General features: G+C 39.2%; 1 protein-coding gene and 1 long non-coding RNA gene across 3 annotated transcripts in view; one reads left to right on the forward strand and one right to left on the reverse strand.

Moving 5' to 3' along the window:
* Positions 1 to 24,689, forward strand: part of MED27 (mediator complex subunit 27) — a 247,720-nt gene that overhangs the window by 78,911 nt on the left and 144,120 nt on the right. The window lies entirely within an intron of this gene.
* LOC140343859 (uncharacterized) overlaps positions 1 to 24,689 on the reverse strand; it is a 101,348-nt gene that overhangs the window by 38,126 nt on the left and 38,533 nt on the right. The gene's annotated exons all lie outside the window — the stretch shown is intronic.

Here is a 24,689-nt window from a genome sequence, read left to right on the forward strand (position 1 = left end):
ATGTAATGAAGTAGTAATCCTTACAGGAGCGTTTCTTTTCCTCCCTTGAAATTGAGCATAAAGAGCAGCCTAATTAAAAATTAAAATACTGTTTGCATTTTGCACGCACCAAGATAGGTATTTGTACAAAGGCTGAGATTGAGCTAATAAGAACAAGATCAGTATCCAATAAGTTTCATTATCAGGCAGCTCATACATTATTCTCTAGGCTAGACTAACCCACAAGAACATTGTTAAATTGGCAGCAAAAGAAATCTTGCTGTTTCTAGTCTCTGGCCTTATTTGTAGATCACTGAAGTTCTGTCAGTGAACATTCCTATAGACCAGGGGTCAGCAACCTTTACTATCAAAAGAGCGATTTCGCCCCCTTTTCCCCTTTTCCACTAAAAAAAAAAAAAAAATAGTCTGAAGACGCAAAGCATACCACAACTTAGAAACTTTAAAAGTTTTATTCTTTTTTTTAAACAGAAGTGCAGTGTGCTTGTGTAGGCCTACTTAAAAATAAATTAAACAATGAACTATGCAGGCCTATTTGAGTCCTTCCCGTATTTGTGTAAAAAGAAAATAAAACCTAGCCCACTTTAATATAAAAAAAAACAGTTAAAGCTTAGCAGTTTTAAAAAATAAACATAAAATTAGAAACGTTTTTTGAAAAGTCCATTTCAGTATGCTCTCATCCTCCTCGGGTTTCTTTCTTGGCCAGGAATCAACGGAAGCACCTGAACATACAAAAAAAAAACTACATCCGCTCGGGGTCTGAAATAAATGTTTTTTTTCTGAAAAATAGCCCATTAAATGCTAGTATTCTCACCTGTTTAATGTGACTTCTGTTTCTGAAGCTCGATGCTGATCTTCCCTATGTCGAGACTGTAAGGTGACTTTTATCTTCACACAGGACTGTAAGCTCTCATTTGTGAGGCGGGAGCGATATTTGGACCTAATGAAGTTCATGCTCAGGTAAACTCGCTTGCATAAGTATGTTGAGCCAAGGATGGACAGGACTCCAAAAACCTCTGGTTTAGGGAGGTTTTTAATATCATTGCATTTGTGCTCTTTACCAAGAGTGGCCTTCTGATGGGCGACTTCTTTGAGATCCGCTGTCAGACTTATGAACTTGGGACACCTATAAGTCTTTATCCGCTATGTCAGCCGATTCAATTTCAAGATCAGGCTGACTTATCCCTGTGAATGTGGATATGTTCAGCAGGGATAGGTCGCTGGCCAGTGGTGTGACAAGGAATGACAGATTGTTTGTTTTTTTCCTTTCTGAATGCTGAATCTTTCTCCAAATGCAGCTTGCATTGCCATAAATGCACAGTTTAAAAAATCACAATTTATGTGATTTGTTCTCTTCTTTGAACTCCCACAGGGAGGGGAAGTAAGAGAGCGTACCTCTCTGTACATCTCTGGCAAACACTGTCATCTTGCGCTCAAACGCCAGAACATCCTCCAGTAACTGCAGGGCCGTGCTTCCCTTTCCCTGGAGATTCTTATTTAGCATGTTTAGGTGACTTGTGATATCCACCATGAAATAAAACGTTTCCAGACAATCAAGGTCTCCCAGTTCAGGATAGCTGAGGCCTTTGCTTTCCAAGAAGCTTTTCACATGTTCCAGACAAGCAGAGAAGCGTTTCATCTCCCCTTGACAGCCACCGAACTCTGTTGTGCAGCAGTGGATCAGAATATGCGCTCCCCACTTCATCTAACAATGAACAAAACTGTCGGTGGTTTAACCAGTTTGCAAATATTTTGTTCACTGTCTTAATAACGAGATTCATCACTTCAACACATTCAGAAGGAATTTGAGCCCACAGTGCTTCTTGATGCAAGATGCAGTGAAACTTCATCAGCTCTCGATCTGGCGACTTTTGAAGTAAATTCTGCTGTGCTCCTCCCATACTGGGTGCACCATCAGTAGACACTGACACCAGGTGAGCGTTGTTTATTCCTTTGGCTTTCAGACAACTCAAAACAGCCTCACAAATGTCCTGTCCCAGCGCTTGACCCTTTAGCGATATTTAGCGGAGTTCAATCAGTTCTTTCTGTGGCCCATTAGAGTTCACATATTTGCATAACAGTGCTGTCTGCCCAGTATCATTTACATCACTTGACCCATCACAGGCACTTGAATATGCTTATGCTAGCAGCTGTAGTTGAGTTTGGAGAATTGATCCCCTTCTTGAAAGTATGTTTGCTCTGCTCAACTTTCCGTAGTAGTTCCAAAATCACTCTCTTTCGCCTATCTTCAGTTGGGTACTTTTCAGAAAATGCTGAGTGCTTGTTTTAAAAATGCCTTTCAACGTTACATTTTTGTTGTTTGCTAATTTCTCCACACATATCAAGCACACAGGTAAGCCAGCTTTGTTGGCAGTGAAGAGAAAGGAATCTGTCCATGCAGAATTAAACTCTTATTTTCTTGTGAGATTTTCTTTTTTGGTATGTGTTCATGGTTAGCTTACGGCGGGGCTCACACACTCAAGAAGCCACCTCCAGGTAAAGGCGAGGGTTATAGACGTAGATGTGATGCATATTTTAATTGACAAATTATAAAAACTTTTTTAATATTCGATGGTAATTTATTACCTCGAACTCCATGATAACTTTGCAACAAAATAAACAAAAATAAAATATATAAATAAAAATTAAATTAAAAAATAACCGTTAGAATGGGTTCAAAGCATTTTTTTCTTGGAATAGGACTTTATAGGTACTTTGTGCAATAATATACTTAATGACAAGAAAATACTAATTTTGTTTAAAAGAAAATGTTTTTATTTTTAAAAATTCACTGTGATCATGATCAAATTAATCCAATTCTCATGAAAATAAACTTATTTATTTAAATGTATGTTTATCATGATTCATTATCCCAGGATCAATGACTCAGTGATTAGCACTCTTGCCTTTGCACCGCTAGGTCCCAGATTCGAATCTCAGCCAGCACATTATCTGCATGGAGTTTGCAGGTTCTTCTGTGTCTGTGTGGGGATTCCTCCGGGTACTCCGGTTTACTGCCTTTTTCCTGGCTGTCTGTTACTTTAAGGGCCATGCATAACTCAATGAGCCGCTGCATTTCAATCTAGTCCGGTGTCCCACGTGTGAGCACCCGGGAATATGTGGGACATGGGACTCTTATCGAGTCTCCCTCGAGTCCCGTGCTGATGGCTCCGCCCCCCACCAGGAACGCCCTTGAAGGGAAATCCCTCTCTGCACATACAGAGAAGAGGGAGTGTCCCCTTACCCCGCCGGCGGAAAGGTCAATGCCGGCCGCGGTAAATTGGGAAGGGAGCCACAACAAGGAGGCTCAGGAGCTGCATGCTGCTCCAGAGCTACGTGTTGCTGACCCCTGTTATAGACATTACAAGCAAAAGCTATGCTGACTTTCAGACTTTATCAGACACCCATGAGAATGAATAGTCAGCAAGGTTGGATTTTCAGCTGGTACGTTGTTGTTCCCTGGAGAATACAATATTACAGGGCTAAACTTTTTACTGAGAAAGCTGACTCTGTGCAGATGGTCCAATATGGCCAAATCCTTAGCTTAGAATCTAGGAAAAGGGAGTGTCCAGTTGGGGAGATTTATCCTCACTTCCTATAATTACATGGGATAGAACTGAAGGAAAATTGTAGCCCCACAAAAAAAGTGTATTTAAAACATAGCTTTTTAGTGTTATAACTGAAATTTATTCATTTGGGAAATTGGATTCCAGAATTGGATGGCCCCTTACCATGATCAGTATGCGTTTACCATTGAACTGCACTAGATCCACCTAATTCTGCTACAAATTTTTCAAAGGACATTTCAAGGAGATTTAAAAAAAGGTTATAGGTGCCTCAGCACACCATTCTTTGCCCAAAAAGAAACCTTGCTATTTTGCTTCTAGCACTTTTTTGGCTTTTGACCTCCAACAAATTCAGTACTCCAAGAGCTGCTTGCTCTTCTGGTCTGATCCCACTGAAGTGCTACCATGAATCGAGTACTAAAACAAAAACTGCTTACCGTGATATAAAGTTGTCAAAATTCTCAAGATGACCTTGTCCACCAAGTCATCCATTTAGATCATCTAAATTAAGTCATGGACCAATAGTAGGTGACCTGGCCGTATGTATCTCGTTTTCTTTTCCATCAAGTGGATAGCTGGGTATGTGTGCTTCTCCTACTTGGTGAGGAGATGAAAGTATTGATGCACTGCAGGAAGATGGAAGGCCAGCGGAAGCAGAGGGATTTCATAATTTTGCTGCTAATGTCTTGGTGCTTGAAGAGAGGTCCTTGAAAAAATTAGTAATGCAGTAGTAGTAAGAATTTAAAAAAAACTTTTTTTCTTTCTGTGGTGTTGTGATTTCCTTTCTTCTTCCTTGCCTAGCTATGCAACATGACATAAGAGGAAATGTTACCAAGGTAAGAGGCTGCTACTCCAAACCATTGTTACCAGAGCAAGTGTCCCTATTGAACATTCCCCCCGATCTGTTGTCTACTGTAAAATTTATTATTTATATTACTTTCTGTCTTGGTGATGATGGCCATTAAGATGCTCATTCTATGTGACATTGATACAGAAAACGATAAAATCTAGATAGAATTTGTAATCTAAATACCGTATTTTTTGCCGTATAAGACGCACTTTTTCTTCCCCAAAACTTGGGGGGAAAAGTTAGTGCGTCCTATACGACAAATGTGTTAAAAAAAATATTTAAAATATTATACTCACCCGGTACCCGATCCTGCGTGTGTCTCTGGCTGCAGCGTGCCTCTCTTCTCTCCTCTGCCAGCATCGTGTTTTCTCCTGTCTGTAAAGCAAAGCGAAAGACGGCACAGCGCCACCTGCTGTTCCCTGTCCTAACTGCCGTACAATAGAAAAAAAGCACAGAGTGATCAGAAGGGGAATTTGAATGACACAGAGTGATCAGAAAGGGAATTTGAAAGGTACAGAGTGATCAGAAAGGGAATTTGAATGGCACATGAGTGATCAGAAGGGGAATACCGGTATGAATGGCACATGAGTGATCAGAAGGGAAATAATCTTTCAGAATCTTTTTTTCTAGATTTTCCTCCTTTAAAATTGGGTGCGTCTTATATTCCGGAGCGTCTTTTACGGCGAAAAATACGGTATATATTATCTACTGGACAGCTTGTCTGAAAGTCTTCACATTTATTGTGGTGCCCATCTATACTTTGTGTACATGTGCATATAATGTATATTGATGGCCTTTACTAAAGTCTTTATTCAGCAAGAAAACTTAGCCTTCTATTGGTGATATTATTTCTTTATTTCATTATGTTTTCTGTCTTTTTCATAAACATAAGATGTTGTAAATTTGAGCCTGCTGCCTTTCTATTGAGTTCCTATTCTATATTTTCTAAAACCATTTTTTTTTTTAATTTGTCTTTTACAATTTGCATAAAGCCGTGGCATGCTGATTTCACAACAAGATTTCCCTTTCTAGTAACTTTTTCAGTGACTTACTTCTTTGATACTGAATTCTTTTATGTGTCTGTGCTTTGTAAACAGAAATGTAGTTAGTCATTTTCATAGCCTTGACTAGATCTGTGTTGGTGCGTGTAAAGCGTCTCTGGGATTATCTCACTGAGGTTCACTGATGTTATCTATATATGCAAGTTTATTTATTGTTAATACTGCTTAATCCTTGTCTATTAGTTGGCATTAAATACCATTGAGAAGAGTTTAAAATGCAATTTGCAGTATTAGATGCAGTGCACAAAACACCACAAGAAAAGATTATTTCATGGGCATTGCCCAGTTTGTCTGTACCTTTTTTCTTAATTTTCCAGCAGGTTAAATTCTGTCTCAATGAAGTAATTGATAGTTTTATGTTTCTTTGTTTTCTTTGTTTGTCCCTGAGACTTCATTTCGGGGATAGCTCAAGTCTTCTCTTCTGGAGAAGTGGGGTACAATACAGCACCCCAGGTCATTCTTTTTGTATGGCTAAGTGTGTCAGTTCTCCTAAAAAAAAAGAAAAGCACTGCAGCCCCAGCACTATTGTCACTTCACAAAGAATCCTTCATCACATAGTATCTAATCTAAGAACAATAAAATTTTTGGCATGTAAAATTTAGCATCTATATATGTAATTTTTTTTTTATTTCAGAATATAATTGTACTTGAAAAATCCAATAGCATTTGTAAAAACAAAAAAAGACCTTGTCCTTCTATTTTAAGTGTGTGCTTATACCAGGAGTATGAGCACACATCTAAAATGGATGGACAAGGCCCTTTGTTTGGGGGTACCAGTGCACCCTTTGCCTGTGTGTTAAAAAAAAAAAAAAAAAAAAAAAAATCAACCTTCTACTGTATGCTTGTTACATAACTCTCTGGCTTTTGTATGAAGTTCCTAAGAGACCAGTATGGCTTCTGGTTTGCCCGGTCTAAAGCCATTACTAAGTCAGAAGTGGATTTCCCCCTTCATTTTTCTGGAGAGCCATCTAAATAAGATGGCAGTTCATTTACAAATGTCTCTGCACTGAAGTCTCCTAAAAAATGAACATATACATAAAACATTGAAGCATGAGTTTTGACTTTTGTAAATGTAATTGTATTAATAAATGGAGTGAGTGTATTTGTTATAATGTCAGAGTTTTCAAGAGTTTTGATGGCTGTTCTTTTCCTTATTACTGGAGCCACATCTAATTTACTCATCCTTATTTAGACTTTTGACCTGAACAGAATCTGCGTAATCTCCTTACACATAGAAGGACTCAAAAACACGTGGGACAGGGTTTTCCACCTAATGATAGAAAGAATAGAAAAGCCGACAAAGCCTGTGCTAATCTTCCCCTTCTTATTTCTAGCTGCACTTTAATAATTAAGGGCTTTAGCTGGTTGGCATTTATTTATTTCCTTTGGTGTAAGTCTTCACATTATTTATATACACATGAGGCGATTTTTGTACACGTGAAAACCATAATCTCAGGATCTCAACTATTTGCCCCTCACATATGTCCTACCCTATCACTAGAAGTGTTTACTATGTGTACCAATCAGTACTACCCAACCCTAGAAATACAAAATACCAATCTACAGGGTGCCTATTGCAAATATAATGGCTTTTTCCTCAGCCTGTCATTGAAGAGTGACATGAGGTAAGCACATAATATTTATAATATATTATTTATATTTCCCTCCAATAATTTAAGTATCAGCACTGTACAAGACAGTTGAGCTTTGATTGGCTTCTAATTCTGGCCTACCTCATTCTAAATGCTGCTGTACAGGAAAGTAAAAACAAGGCAAATTCAGGTACTTATTCAAACTCCTGTTTTTTAAAGCCTTGAGCATTGATTTTGCATATTTACCGGCTAACTTGCTTTTTTGCTTTGCTCAAAAGGAAGCAGCTCAGGATAATCATTGAGCTGTATTGAGTGTCCCTACTGTCTACTATCTGTGTTCTCTAAAACAATGTAGTGAATTGCATTAGGTTTTTAATTTATTACTGTTTTGTTTTGGTTGTATTGTTATAATATGTATTTTATTTTACTAATAATGAATTTTGGTCAGGACACTATCTGCAAGGAGTTTGTATGTTTTCCCTGTGTTTGCTTGGGTTTTCCCTGGGCACTCCGGTTTCCTTCCACCTTCCAAAAACATACAGTGAACATGCAAAAAAATTGTCATAATGACATATGACTATGGTAGGGACATTTGATTGTGAACCAGTTTGAGGGACAGCTAATGACTTGACTATGGACTTTGTACAGTTATGCGTAAAATGTTAGCGGTAAATAAATACTGTGTAATAATAATAATAATTTTAATTGTTGCCTTAAAAAATTACTAAAAACATTTATACGGTGTTGTGCCAATTGTTATGGATCTTACACCACTAAAGGATTAGTCCATTACACTACAGTTTGGGATTATTGTTCAGGCCTTACACATGTCAAATTATGTTTTCTTGATTTATTTTATACTTAGACAATCCTTTTGCTTAAAAAGAAATATTTAATGGTATTTTTGGCCTTTCTAAACATCTTGTGTAATGCCGTGTAGATGCACAAGCCTGGGGTCAGCTGGGTGGCACCAGCACAGGACATTTTGGCAAACCCTATTGGGTGGATTTGTAAGACATGGAGCATAAATAGATGCATTGTCCATTTCAATCACATCCACGTGTCCTCAAAGAGCTGAGCTCAGTTTTTTCAAAGCCATTATTTCTAATTTTTAGAGACTCTTTAGTCACTGGCAAGGTACCAATGGATTGGCGTAAGGTCAATGTGGTTCCTTTCTTTAAAAAGGAAGCAAAGTCATTACCAGGTAACTGCAGACCCGTTAGTTTAACGTCCATAGTTGGAAAGAGTTTGATAAAGAGCCACATAGAGGAGTTTCTGCTAGAAATTATTATTTCAAGGTCAAAAGTCAATACTGTAAATGGATAGAGAACTGGCTTAAAGATCGCATCTAGAGAGTTGTTAATATTGATTCATACTCTGAATGGTCTAAGGTTCAGCGTTGGGACCTTTACTGTTTAACATCTTCATAAATGATATAGAGTTTGGGATTAAAAGTACCATTTGTGTGTTTGCAGATGACACCAAACTATGTAATGGAATTAAGTCCATACAGGATGTCTATAATCTAGAAGCAGACCTGGATGTATTGTTTGATTGGGCAGCCAAGTGGCAAATGACGGCAATTCAACTTTTGGTTTAGTGTTTTTTGGTCCTGTGTCACACTGGGTGTAAATAACTGCAACTTTCCCATCCTCATCAAACCTTCACTTCTACATTTGCAGCATTGTTTGCCTCTTGTGCAATGAAGAAATCCATCACGAGAAACTGAGAACAAGGTTTAGTTGGAGATTTTCTATTCAATAATTTCGCCTTTAGTTGGGTTACTACTTATTTCCCTATGCTGCATGTGATATACTAATTGTATTTTCTACTGATGATGCAAAACAATCTTGCATTGGTCCAATTGTTGTGTTTAAATTGCAGATTGCCTTGTGCTTGATTGGACGTGGTATTTGTATGTTAGTTTTCTTGGTATTTGTATGTTAGTTTTCTACTCCCTGTCTGCACATCATTACATCTTTTGGTAAAGTTTATAGAGTAGATTTAGTAATGATTTCCACAAAGTGACTTTTATCACCACTTACAATGTTATCTATCCCTTTCTTTTGGCAAGGTTAAATTTCTAGTGGTGAGCTCTCTGTAGATTTGCAAATCCTGCCATTTGATCAGGCAGGCAGTTCATAGTAAGGCTACATACACACGCCAGATGATTTTCGTCCGATAATCGCCTCACGACTGGTATCGGAATCCGATATCGTACATCGCTCGTCCGATGTCGTTCATGCATCCTTCCTGACGGGCCGCAGTTCTCCCACCTTACCTTTTATGCATCTTTGTCTATTGTCATTGGAAAGGATTGTGAAAGATCCTTATGGATCCAAAGTATGGAGTGGCTAGCAGTTTCCAAAAGTGTTCCAAGGAAGGGCCACTGATAAACTGGCAAAAGGCTTTTGGATCCCCAAGGCTTATTAATGCTAGAGTACAGGTAGGGGTTAAGACCTGTTTGGTTCGGTCTCCCAGGAGAGCGACTAATTGCTCGCTATAAGAGAAACATTATAGCTTCCTGCATATTGGGTTGTGTAGTAACAATCTCCTTGGAATCTCCTACAATAGGCACATGAATGTCAGCCATGGACCATGGAGCAGTGAAAGAAGATGGTCTGGTCTGAATAATTACATTTTCCCCTAGATTTTGTAGCTGGGTCGGTGCAATTCATGGAGGCCCCAACTCACCGTTGAGCCTTTTGTGAATGTCCTTTAGTGAGTGCAGATCAGCTGAAACAGGCGACTTTCACCCCTACAAGTGGTACCGTAAAGAAAGCTGAATGGTAGATTTAGGTGAATATGTAATACTTAAGGTTTTACAAGCATGGGTGTGTTAGATGGGGAGGAAAGGCTGGGCATAAGCTTTTGCTTAGAGACAGGCTTTAAAAATGCAGGTATTGCAGCTTTGGGTTTCGTATCTTGGTGCTGTCTTTTGGAAGCAGTTTAGCAGAACAATGTTTCAAACGTATACCAAAAGTTTGCTTTAATACCTAGGAATTTAATAGACACATTAAAAAATGTGTTCTACACAATAACTGACTGGTATGAGTTACTGGTGTATAGCTGGTTAACAGAAATTGGGGCTTGTCATACAGAAATTTTATGGAACCAGTGCGTAGAAGTCTATATATAGATGATTTACTTAACACAGCTGTCGTCACATTTTAGACCTTTCAAGCGCATAAAGTTGTTTTTTATGGGTGTGGTGTGACATTCACTAATTCTCCAATGCCTTGTGGGCACCATTGAAAAGCGTTCTGTGTTAACATACTGTGTCTTGTACTTGTTAACCTAGTGCCTCTCTCTCTCCCTGGCAGCGAACATAATTACAGAATCATTGGGCCAGGACGACAGCCTGTTTAAAAAGCTTACTACGCCTCACAGATCCTTCTGCTTCTTTCACCGAACCCTGGCAGAATTAATGGTTGCTGTCTAAAATTCCACGCAGCACTCCAGCCAAAGGGGGATACCAAGCTGTTTTTGTTATTTTGAATAAAGGCTAAATGACTTGGCGTTTAGAATAATTGTGTAATAGTTAACTACTACTTAACAACGACCCCTTATAGAGCCTAATACTTATTGAACTTTCTTCTAATGCACTATTAGCTCTGACCCGAACTCAGGCCAAAGATTATTTGATATTAGCATAGAGGCAGAGAGCACATTGCACTGAAACCAGATTTAAATTCAGTGTCAGTGTGTTTATATCTGTAAGTAAAATCCTCAAACACAGCATTTAGCATAGCAAAGCTGAATAAGTCTGAACTAAACTGACATAATGCAAACCCAAATTGGAACTTTAAGGTTGAAAATCAAAATTTTCCTGCTTTGCTACTGCATAAGCTTTGCCATCAGTAAAACACATGTAGTATATAGTGTGGACTAAGACCTACAGAAAAGAATGGATTAAGAGATGATGAATCTTGGAGCTCCAAAGCTGCTAATTTTAAAAGTAATTCTCTTCCTTTTAGTGCAATATTTTTCTTTAAAAGGGAAATGATTCAGATGTTACCTGGTGTAGCCATGTTCCTGCCAAGTGCTGTTGGCTTCTTATCGGAGTAACTTAAATGGCTTGTTGGTTTACATTGGAGAACTGATGGCCTATTTTGAACATGCAACATGCACACTGTCTTCCTAAAGTTTCTAGTTATAGGTTTCCCCTGGGTACTGGAGTATTTTCCCAATCTACTATACTCTACTTTTAGGCAACTTGGATAAGGACATTAGACAGAGGTACCTGTTTAGATGCCATCACGTGCCAGGTAATAGTAACATAATGTCATTAAATGAGGGAATATACTTTGTTTTGCTTGCACTGCACCTAATTTGATCACCTATTGCAGGGGTGTCAAACTCAAACATACAAGGACCGAAATCAAAAACACAGTCATGGTCATAGGCTGACTTGTTTAGGATTTTAACATTTATTGAACAATGTAAAACTGACAATGTTTTTACCAGGAATTTGAATAGAGTGCAACAACCTTTTCCCGAATAAACCTAATAATAATAAAATTTCTTCCTTCGCCATCCACTTTTCTCTTCTTGGCCATTTTGGGATTGATTGAAGATATTTCTGCATATTAAAAGCTCGCTTTTCCTCACTGTCAACTTGTGATGCTTGCCTCAAGAAGGTGACGGATAGGCAGCACAATGTGTGGCACAAGCTGGACCTTGCTCGAAACAGAGAAGGGGGGGGGGTAAAGTGCTTGACCCCCTGTCGCTTTTTTACTATTTCGGCAGTCTGGTTCCTCCAACCTCAGAGTCGCCTAGAAGGGCAGAATGATGCCACAGGTGCAGGGATTCCTAACGGGTGCACTCAGTCCCCGACATCTTGTTTCTAATGCAGTTGCTTCAGGCCACAAACAAGTGCACTAAGGCTGCAATTCAGTGGCGCTAATGCTATCTGCTATAATGTGTCTACTACTCTACATTGACCAATGTGTGTATGTGGAGCATAATTTAATAATCCTGCTTAACACAATCCCTCCATCACACCCATCCCGTGACCAGCAGAGCTTCCAGTTCCTGAATGACGTTCAGGGTGAAGCAGATCCTCTGGCCTTCCCTCCTCCCCTCCCCTCGAATGTGATCAGAAAGGCCCCTGTACTTTTAATGGCATCCAGGGTGAAGCAGGTCTCCTAACACTGGTCCAATGCACCAGATGGTGCACACTGCTTCCTCTATCTGATGTGCTTTTCACAGCGAGGCCTCTAAGGCAACAAGAACGTGCCAAACGTGCATCTAGCTCACCATGCGCCAGCGAGCTGAGGCTACTCACAAGCCGAACAGATCCAGGGCACAAACGGCAGGCGTTCTGGCCCACTCCACTGCCACCTCCTGATGCACTGTTCCAGGACAGCTGGACGGGTCCTTCGCACCTGCAGCTGGCAAGATGGCGCCAGTAGTGAAGGCAGCTCGATAAACGGCAACGAGCTGCTTTCTCTGCTCCACTCCTGCAACAACAGCAGGTGCTCTTGTGACACAGTCGCAGTCACAGGGAAGCTCCTGTGAGTTACATAAAATGGCCAGGCAAAGCAGGATTTGGCCCGCGGGCCCTAGTTTTCACGCCTATGACCCATTGGGACTGCAGTAATCGATAGGTTAGAAAATGGCAGCACTGCTCAGCATAAAGTTAGCCTCATAGCTTGAATGAACCCTTGTTTTTTTGTTTGTATGCAGGAGTGAGTGTAATAGTGAAGCTTTCAAATACTAACAGTTAGAATTCCCTTACAGGGGATATTGCCAACCCCAGAAGTACCACCCAACAAACCCCCCCGACCCCCCCTCTTCCTGCGCGTTTATTTTTGTGTCAACGGGAAATATCTCTTTATGTTGTGGTACTAAACCTGCTGGAGCAGAACAGCAGTCTCCTTTTTTATTGTTGGGCTACAATTTTCATGTGATATTTGATTAGTCAAGCCATCTTGTGCTTTCACAAGCTATTGAAGAGTCTCTTGTGGCCATCCAATTGCATTACCACACTCAGGCACTTTCTTTATCTGCTTGAAAGTCCTCAGGATGTCATATGATAATTCTGTTCCTATACATGAGAGTCATGAGAGTCATGAGAGTCAAGAGACTGCAAATTCAGTTAATGCCATTTGATTGAAGATGATTTTTCTCAGACACGGTGAGCTGTTTGATGGCTTGGGCAAATAGAAGTGGTATCTAGGCCTTATGTATCCATCACAGCAGCTCTGGAGATATTTGGAAGATATTTGATGCATTTAGGGAGTCTTTCTACAAACTGGAAACACTAATGAGCATAGGACAAATATTTTCCCAGTGGTGGAATATCCCAATTGGAACTGACAGGTGCCATACTGAGGCAGCCAGTGGTGGAAAAAAAAAATACCCACGGAAAGTCTTAGCTCCACAAGTGCCACAATCTTTACAAATCCAGATAATGGTTATTGGCTCCTCCATTAAATTCTTTATACTGTAAAAAATAAAATTACAAAAAAAAACTGAAATAGGGGATGGATGGCCTTTTAGGAACCTTCTGTAAGGGGACACAGAAAGTGCCTGAAACTATGGAAAATACTGTATGCAAATAATCTTAAGAAACCATAAATAAACTTGAAGTCAAGCCATTCCTGCCCTCTCAATATCCTTGTACTGTGGAGTCATTCATTTTCCAGTGCGATAAAATAATTAGCCCTTTCAAAATGATCAGGTTACAATAAAAAATGGGACAGACTGCATTTTATTAAAGCAGAATGCACAAGATACCATGCTCTGCGCTGCTTTTCAGTGCACATACATTTTGGGAAAAAATACATCATGGCAGGTATAGTGTTTTAATGTGTTTCCATCACTTTAATCCCAGATTGATTTTCCTACTAAGAACCAAGAAAAGATGAAGGAAAACTTTTAGACATCTGTTTTGACTAAATATGGTACATCATTGTATGCAGTATATATGCACCTTTAACTGGAAGTCCAGTTTATGAATTTTTATTTTAACTATAGTGAAGTATACCTAATAGAAAACTGCTGAGGACAATGTTGTTTTCCTTCATCTATGTATATTTATCATGACTTGAAGGGCATTGTTGCCTTACCACCCAGAAATCTGCAATTAACTATTTTAGGAGGCTGAATCGGGGTGAAAACCTTTCCATGCAATTGATGATTAGCAACTGATATAGCATTGCCGGTAATTAGCAGTCTGAAGCTCCAATGTCAGAGCTTTTACTGATGGTCAGTGGAAAACATTGACACCCCCCCCCCCCCTCCAATTGTGTTTTTATATTATGTAAATATATCTGTATTTGCATTAGCAAATTATTGTGATAATCAGCAGCCAGTTTGCTAAGAACTAGTCTGAGGACCTGTCCTTTGATCACCGTGACATTACTGCTGCTAATGGAGCTGCTGTCTCTGCTTGACTATCAGAGGGGTTTAAAAAGGATGTTTTTCTCCCACTTGTGTAGAATAAAAAACAGGCGGACATAAGATAATCAAAGAATATGCAAAGTAAAACCAATCAACATTTACATTGCCAGACACAGGACAACAGAGTGATCACACACAAACCTACAAAGACATTTCAAGTGACCCATCACATCATGCAGGTCAATGTCGAGGAAGCCATGAACATGGAGGATCAGGCAGGATTTGAACAGCTTTTGTATGTTAAGCTCCCTACGATGAGATGTACAATTATAGAACAGACAAAAAGAAACCTACATTTTAGCCCACAAATAATTATACCAAATAATTTACTTATATTTAGTTAAAGGGTACCTTTTTTTTTTTTTTTTTTTTAAATGTACATATTTTATATAATTGTATTTTTCCTGTGCTTTGAATTTGCATTGATATAGCCTGTGTCAAAGTAAGTCAATCACATAAAAAATTGTTTTAAGTAGCATGAAAAAAAATGCTTCTTAGTTTTTGTTTTTTTTATTATATGTAACTAAAGTGTAGCCAACCAAGATGTCATAATCTCTGGTTATTTGAAAAATAAGGACCAGTGTATATCAATATATTTATTTGATCCAATAAACCATGGAATTTGATGGAATTTAGCAGGTTACTAATTGTAAATTTCAGATAGACTTGTTAAAGATACACTGTGTTGGTAAATATCAATTAAAAGTACACAAGTTTTATCATCTGACCAACGGGATGTAATTACAAATCAGAAAATTGATTGGCTTGATCAGTCAAATGCAAAATTGGCAGCTGATTTGCTCTTGTGTACTAAGCGTTATTAGTACAGTGGGATCTCGCCTATCCGGCCTCCGTACTAAGAAGGTCTGGGGGGAAAAAAACAATCTTCATTCTGAAATGCGGTGAGAGGAACACTGCCCATGTGTGGAGGTGAGTATTGTACTTTATTATTAGGACTCCTGACTATCCGGCTTTTTTGTTATTCGGCCTACTCTGCCACCCGATTAGGCCAGATAGTTGAGAGTCTACTGTACTTCAAATGTTTATAAAGGCATTATTTGATAGTTTTTTGTAAAGTGGAAAGGTTAGACCTAACTAGGCATTTGCTGCCATCTCTGTTCTCGCTAGGGACTCTCCCACTCCCTTGTTGTGTTGAACATGGTCACAGACAGAAAGTGACGGGAAATCCCAGATTGTAAAGTTGTTAACACAAAAAGAAATGAGAGAAATTTAGAGAGAGAAATTTACTTTACTTTGTACAGGCACCTTTGCTGAGAAAAATATTAACATACATTGATCCATGTATACCTTCATGAACCTTTTCACTTCTAGGAAGTATCAGGGTTATGTCCTCAGCAGTAACACGTTAACATGTCTTCAGTGTAAATGTACTTTGGGGTGTCCTCACCAAAACATATCTAGATGCAGAATAACAGCTGGGGCTAATGTGATAGCAATATGGTTAACTTTCAGATTAAAATTTAATGCAACTAAAAAAATACCCCTCCTTGCTCCCACTTGTATGCATATAGGTACAGACAACAAGTGCGTAAACAGATGAAACCGCTAAATATGCTAGGTATTACTGAGCACACCAGAAGGAGATCAGTAACTGCAGGGACAGAGCTGCTTGTTAACTAAAATAATTTGCATGTGAATATAAAATCAAACCTATGCTAAGTATAACATTCCTATGAAGTCCAAACTAGGGAATACCAAAAAAGACCCCTCCTAATGGGACTCCTTCTCTCTGGTCCATTTACAAAGGTATTAATATTTTTAAAAAATTATACAGGATAATTCTCAGAAAAACTGGTCAAATAGTAGCCAATCATGTGGTAGCCAAATTGCAATGTACGATTTTTGTTGGCCTACAACCCCCCAGTAAATCAGAGCCCTTGTTTCTTACTAAGTTTTAATATGACATACAATCTGTTGTCAGTTACATGCTTATCCTTAAAAATTCTGATCACTTACTTTAGGGACAGCATTCATGTAAGTCATAACAGAGTAAAGAGGCAATAAAAACTACTTACACAGTTATTATTCTCCTGTTGTGCTATACTATAGCTACTTTGTAGAATGAAAAAGAAAGCTGGGGTATATTTCAGTATAGAGAAGTAAAATGCCTTGATTCAGTCTCCAATCTCTTCCCTCTGTTAGTTCGCTCTCTTAGCTACTATACCTGTCACTGATTTTGCTATTGTGCCAGCCCATCCATACGGCCGCGTGCCTCGGGCCTAGTACATATCTGTGCTGTCGACCCGCATCCTATTCATCACAAGTAAATAATGGCTATCCAAGGGGCTTTAGTGACCAAGCGATCAAATCACAATTGGCCTAATGTTGCATCCAATGTTACATCCTCCTTGACATATCGGTATATACTTCTCATGTTTAATTTCATGGTACCTGATGCAATATTAAGTCAGCCTTGTATGTGTCTATCCCATTCTTGTCTGCTCTTGTAATCCAGGGAAATATTTTTCTTTCTTTCAGACTGTGACAGTAGACAGCTGATTTCTAGTTGGTGGCTGGTTCAGCCTGGCCTCCGTACTGAGATTTAAATGACTGTATATTTTTTCTTTTCGGCAGGCCTGCTTACCCGTACTTTGCAAATCATACTTTTGGACATGCACGGCACTAACAAGCCGTTTTAAATAATTACCAACACCAATTCATCCAGAACTTCTCACTCCTGGCTCAAATATATATATATATATATATATATATATATATATATATATATATTATTCACGCTGGTTGGTTTTTCAGATGTAACTATCAGAGATATTTTCTTTGTTGAAGATCCCCTGTGGTAAATAAAGTGTATGTAAACAAGTTAAAGCACACTTTGGGGGGGAAAAAGGAATGGAACCCTGTACATGTGTATACTGTAAAAAAAAATACACCTAAAACTCCCAAAGTAAACCCAAATGTGTGACACATGTGGGGTATCACTGGGTTTGCTAGGGTAAAAAATTAGCCGAGTTGTAAAGGTTCCTATGTATAATTTAGGCTGGAATTTATATATTGTAGTTTTGATATACCTGGTATCTATTTACTAGACACAGTCTCAACTTTTTAATTATACCAACAAATGAGAATAATATTGTGTTTGTGTTCACTAAAACTATAATGTATTAGATAAAAATAGGTTTGAAAGTTGTGCAAATATGTATTCTTGGAAAGAAAAACTACCATATATTGCACAGGTTCTGCTTTTTTCACAAAATATTTTGTTTTGTGGGTGCAAAAGTACCTAACACGCAGTGCAGGGGCCTGGAATACAAAAACCAGAGAGTACAAGGCTCAGGAGTATGTAATGCAAAGAATACAGAATTCAGGACTAAAGGTACAAAAAACAGAGAGTGCAATTAGTAACACATTAATATGTAATACTCTTCTAGGTTCAGCAGCACCTTAGCCCTAAGTGTATAATTTATATTATAGTGTAAACAGTGTTTCTCAACCGTTATAACAAAAAAAAATCCTGTAAAAAAATGTTTAGTCTTTTCAGGGAACCCCTGCTATAATTACTATATCCACAGTACATTGTACTCAGAGTAGCGCAGTGATCAGTGGCATGAATGCCTTTTTTATTGCTGACCAGTGGGAAGAATGTCAACCTTCTAAATATCCAAAGATATCATTGTTGTCACTTAAACTGACCTGAGAGGTACAAATTGCTCATTTCTGAAGGAACCCCTAGCAGCACCTGGAGGAACCCGGGTTTCGAGGGTGTACTAGCCTGTGGTTGGTGGAAAATGTAAAACCAGGAATACTCAATTGATTTTGGTAGTCTCATATCCTCCTTTGGATTACAGTGCCATCTGTATGCTGATGACACTCAAATCTATCTGTCCACCCTCTGACTTGTCTCCCTCAGTCTTGGATAAGGTCTGATGCCTATCAGCCATCTCATCATGGATGTCTGACCGATTCCTGAAACTCAACCTGGATAAAACTGAACTCACCATCATCCCCCCCTCAAAGTCCAACTCTCCCCCTAACATATTTCTAACTGTTAACAACACTGTCATTCGGCCCTCCCCTCAGGCACGTTGTCTTGGCGTCACCTTTGATTCTGCCCTCATTTACCCCACATATTTAGAACATTTCCAAGTCCTGTCACTTTCACCTGCGCAACATCTCCAAAATCTGCCCTTTCCTGTCCCCTGAGACCACAAAATTCCTTCTACATGCTCCTATCATCTCTTGTCTGGACTACTGTAACATCCTCCTCTCTGGTATTCCACTAACCCTACTCTGTCCTTTTTAATCGATTATGAATGCTGCAGCCAGACTCATCTATCCTTCCCACTGCTCCCATTCTGCTGCATCTCTCTGCATTTCTCTACACTGGCTTCCATTTCACCTTAGAATCAAATTCAAGCTTCTTTGCTTTGCCTTCAAATCCCTCCACAGTACTTGCCCTACTTACATTTCAGACCTGGTAAAAAAAAATACTCCCCTAGCCGCTCCTCCAGTGACTTACTACTGACTTCCTCACTCATAACCTCATCACACGCATGGATACAAGACTTCTCTAGAGCTGCCCCAACTCTCTGGAATGGTCTTCCTCGTCCTATTCGGCTTGCTCCTACTTTCTGCTCATTTAAAAGAGCACTCAAAACCTATTTTTTCAAACTTGCTTACCCATCTTCTTCTGTCTTTTAAAACCATCACTACTTCCCACCACCACATATCCCCCTCCTGTTGTGTGGTAATTCCTCCACCTACTAGATTGAAAGCTCTTCAAGGCAGGGTCCTCTCCTCCTGTGTCACTGTCTGTATTCGTCTGTCATTTGCAACCCCTATTTAATGTCAACTGTTGCGTAATATGTTGGCGCTATATGAATCCTGTTTATTAAAAATAATAATATTTTCACCCAGACTGATTCAGGTTGGAAGCATTCAGGATGCATCCATGTTCACCTGACTAGTCATTTGATCTAGATGTGCAAGTGACTGACTCAGTCTTAGAAGATTCCTTTCTAACCAATTACAATAGATTATTTTGGCATGCTTAAGTATTCTAGTTCACTCCTCTATTTGTACCATGACTATTGTCACTGAGAAAGAAAGTAGAGAGTAATTTAGAGTTGTATACTTGGGTGAATGGTGCAGTGATTACATACAATCAATGTTTTGATGATTGACATAGATGGAGCCATTGTCAGTTGCCATTGCAGCTTATGACACATAGCTAAGGTTTTCAACTTGAGTAAAAGCATCATGAGGTGCCACAACCAATTTGTTCTGTCCCACAGCAAAACCATGCCAAACAGAAGAGACTGATCATGTGACAGATTTATTATACAGTTACTGCTGAATTTATAAATTCTTTAGCTGAAAGAAACCTGATCTTCACTATTTCCTAAATATGAACCTGATTTATTAAAGCTCTCCAAGGCTGGAGAGGATACACTTTCATCAGCAAAGCTGGAATGGGATCTGCTCCAGGATTCAAAACATTTGCTAACAAATAGCAAATTACTTTGAATCAATTCCAGGTTTTCTGGATCACCCAGCTTCACAGATGAAAGTGTATCCTCTCCAGCTTTGCAGAGCATTAATAAACCAGGCCCATTTGTCTTTTTCCAGTTACAGTCTCTCTAATTTACGATAATACATTTTTTCATGGGCCTTGCAAATCCATTACAGTTTGCTGATCAGGAAATCAGGTGTACAGTTTGCAAATATACTGTAAACCTGTTAGAAGGATTTGCTAAGTGAGATCCTGGTTTGTACCTAACTGCACCACTAAATTGCTTGATAAATGTCCCCCTGAGGTATTTCCTGAAGCCAATATTAGCAGTGAAATAGCACAGAGCACCATAATATCCAGAGCTGAATTCATGGAGGGTCATGTGAATAGGGAGCTAATGCAGGTGCTGTCAACAGAAACATTTAGGTATGTTACATAGTAGGTTAGGTTGAAAAAAAGACATAAGTCCATCAAGTTCAACCACTAGGGAAATAAACATATCCCAGATAAAAAACCCTATAAGACATAGTTGGTCCAGAGGGAGGCAAAAAACACCCCTGGTACAACTTGCTTCAACAGGGGGAAAAAAAATCCTTCCTGATTCCATGAGGCAATCGGACGTTCCCTGGATTAACAGTCACTGTTATTTTTACTTTAAAGCCTTAATACCCAGTTAATTTCTGTGCTTCTAGAAAAACATTCAGCTTTTTCTTAAATCAATTTATAGTAGTTGCTGAAACTACTTCCTGAGGGAGGCGATTCCACATTTTCACAGACCTTACAGTGAAGAATCCCTTCTTTACCTGGAGCTTAAACTTCTTTTCCTCCAGACGCAGAGTGCCCTCTTGTTCTTTGTAATGATCTCAAAGTGAATAATGGGGAAGAGAGTTCTCTATAAGGACTGTTTATATATTTATACAGGGTGATCATATCCCCCCTTAAACGTCTCTTCTCAAGGGAGAATAGATTCAGTTCAGCTAATCTCTCCTTATAGCTGAGCTCCTCCATTCCTTTTATTAATTTAGTTGCCCTTCTCTGCATTCTCTCCAATTCCACAATGTCCTTTTTGTGAAATGGTGACCAAAACTGGACTCAAAATTCCAAATGTGGTCTGACCAATGCTTTGTACAGGGGCAGGATAATGTCTCTATCTCTGCAGTCTATTCCTCTTTTAATACAAAAAAGTACTTTGCTAGCTTTCGATATTGCAGCTTGGCATTGCATGCTTTTATTAAGTCTATGATCTACCAGAACCCCCAGATCCTTTTCCATTTCTTACTCCCCCAAATGTATTCCTCCTAGACAGTATGAAGCATACATGTTGTTAGCCCCCAAGTCCATAACTTTACATTTATCTATATTAAATGTCATTTGCCACTTGGCTGCCCAATCAAACAGTATATCCAGGTCTGCTTGTAGATTATAGACTTCCTGTAGGAACTTACTTCCATTACATAGTTTGATGTCATCTGCAAACACAGAAATTGTACTTTTAATCCCAAACTCTATATCATTTATAAAGATGTTAAACAGTAAAGGTCCCAACACTGAACCCTGGGGTACACCACTAATACCCTTAGACCATTCAGAGTATGAATCATTAATTACAACTCTCTGGATGTGATTTTTAAGCCAGTTTTCTATCCATTTAGAGATTGACTTTTCTAAACCTATCGACCCTAACTTGCATATTAACCGTCTGTGGGGTACAGTGTCAAATGCTTTACCAAAGTACAAGTACACTAAATCAACTGCTATTCCACCGTCTACCTGTTTACTTCCTCATATAAAGAGAGTAAATTTGTTTGACAACTTTTGTCTTTCTTGAAGCCATGCTGACTATCACTTATAATAATATTTTCTAACAGAAACTCCTCTGTTGTGGCACTTTATCAAACTCTCTAGGACCTTTCCAACTATGGACGTTAAACTAACGGGTCTGCAGTTACCTGGTAATGACTTTGCTCCCTTTTTGAAGATAGAAACAACATTGGCGTTATACCAATCCATCGGTACCTTTCCAGTGACTAAGTAGTCTTTAAAAATTAGAAATAATGGCTTTGAAATAACTGAGCGCAGCTCTTTGAGGACACATGGATGTAATCCATCAGGTCCTGGTGCTTTGCCAACCTTTTCCCACCTGTTTCTGAATCATATCAATTCTGAGCCATTGTTACCCATTTTAGGCAGTGACATTGCTTTTATGAATTTGGACTTGAGCTCTGCCATTTTCCTTCATGTACACAGAGCTAAAAAAAGTGTTTAGTAAATCTGCCTTGTCTTTATCTCTAGTTACCAACCTAGCGACATCCTTTAAGGGGTCTACATACTCAGATCTGAAATTTTTGCTATTAATATATTAGAAATTTTTTTGGGGGTTTGCCTTACTTTCCTTTGCAATCAGTCTTTCATTTTGATGTTTTGCACATTTTATCTCCTTTTTTACATCTTTTATTATATTCTTTAAAGGTTTCAAATGATGAAGGTGATCCTTCATTTTTATAGTTTTGAAATGCCCTTTTCTTGTTCTTTATGGCTTTTTTAACATCAGCTGTATGTCACATAGGTTTTAATTTTAGCCTCTTAAACTTATTACCCATTTGAATATATTTTTCAGTTTGCTTTTGTAGAACAGACTTGAAGCATTCCCATTTCTGTTCTGTGTTCTTTGAGGACAATATTGACTCCCAGTCCAAGTCACAGAGAGCCGCCCTTAAGAATGGAAAATTTGCTTTCTTAAAATTAAATGTTTTTATCTTTCCTGTTTTTGCTTCCTTTTTACAGCTAACATTAAATGAAATCATATTATGGTCACTGCTACCCAGATTCTCTTTTATTTGCACATTTGTTATAAGCTCTGCATTGTTAGAAAGAACTAGGTCCACCGGAGTATCATTTCTATTTGGGGATTCAATAAACTGTACCATAAAAAGTATCTTGTATTAAATTCACAAATTTCCTCCCTTTTGCTGTTCCTGTAGTGCCATTACTCCAGTCAATGTCAAGGTATTTGAAATCTCCCATGATTAAAACACTTGCAATTTTTGCTGCTTTTTCTATCATTAGACACCAATCATTAATTGTGTGTTATTCCACCCCACATTCAACTCCACCCATAATGCCTCAACCTCATCGCTTGTACCCTCCGCAATTTCGTCTTTCACATTCACTTTCAGATCACTTCTCACGTAGAGACAGACACCGCCACCCTTTCGTTTGACTCTGTCTTTACAAAAGAGAGTATACCCAGGAATATTGACAGCCAAGTCATGTGAAGAACAAAGCAAGGATTCAGCAATGCCAACTAAGTCATAATTTTCCTCACTCATTAAGCCTTCCAACTCCCCTATCTTGTTTGCTAGACTTCTAGCATTGGTGAACAGGATCTTTAAACCATTGCTGCATTTACCATCCTTTTTTGCCAAATCATTTTGTTTTTCAATACAACTAGTACTGCACAATCCAATGTTTGTTTGTAACATGGGAAGCTCCCTACAATTATCCATAATCACGCCCCCAACTATCCCCAATCCACCCTCCACTAGTGTCTGACCCCTGACTAACCTTTCTGCCACCTTATTTGACTGTCCCACCCCCCTCTGTCCTAGTTTAAATATCCCTACACCATTCCCCTAAATCCTTCCCCTAGCACAGCAGTCCCCCTTTCATTTAGGTGCAAACCATCCCTGGCATACAGGTTGTACCCCAATGAAAGTCTGCCCAGTGCTCTATGAACCCAAACCCCTTTTACACCAGGACTTAAGCCATGCGTTTAGCTGCCTAAGCTCTGTCTGCCTTTCCTGTGTTGCGCATGGCACAGGCAATATTCCAGAGAGTATAGCCTTGGAGGTCCTTTTCTTCAACTTGAAACCTAGTTCCCTAAACTGATTTTAAGGATCCTCCATCTTCCATTTTTATATTGTCATTGGTTCTAACATGGACCAAGATAGCTGGGTCCTGTGTAGCCCCTCCCAGTAGTTTGTCCACTTGGTCCACCACATGCCGAACCCTGGTACCAGGGAGACAGCAAACCATTCGGTTGAAGGGATCTGGGCGACAAACTATTCTGTCAGTCCTCCTGATGATAGAATCCCCTATGACAACTAATTGTCTTTTCCTTCCTGCGTTTTCCTCCCCACCACCACTAGATGTGCTGCTCTCCCAGCTGCTAGGGGTAGTAGTAACATCTAGAGTTGCCACCACTGGGTCTGCCACCTGCACATCCTCACATAACTTTGCAAACATGTTGGGGTGCTCAAACCCAGGGCTGGCCTTCCTTTTCTGGGTGCCCCTGCCACTCCCTCTTGTTACATTTACCCACCTCCCTACATGCTCATCCTGACTAACCTCTCCACCCTCCACATCTAGGCCAATACCTGCCTGCTCAGTGAGCAGGAGACCCCTCTCAAGGTGATCCAGTGATTTCAGTGTTGCAATGCGCTTCTCCAGCTCTCCAATGCGAGATACCAGAAGGGCGACTTGCACACATCTGTCACAGCGGTATTCACCTAGGAGCTGTTGCTCCATTTGTGCATACATATGGCAGACTGTGCACTGAACAAAACCTTCCACCTTGCTACCACTCATCTTCCCAGTAACAATGTGTGTTTGTTTACAAGGAGTTATAAACGTTTACTTACAGTTTGTGCTTACTATAAAGATTTAACCCCCTTTTTTTTTTTCAATCTCCTGTTTTTTTCTAACTCCACTTTATTAAAAGTTCAC

The sequence above is a fragment of the Pyxicephalus adspersus genome, chromosome Z, assembly GCF_032062135.1.
Source record: "Pyxicephalus adspersus chromosome Z, UCB_Pads_2.0, whole genome shotgun sequence".
NCBI lineage: Eukaryota > Metazoa > Chordata > Amphibia > Anura > Pyxicephalidae > Pyxicephalus > Pyxicephalus adspersus.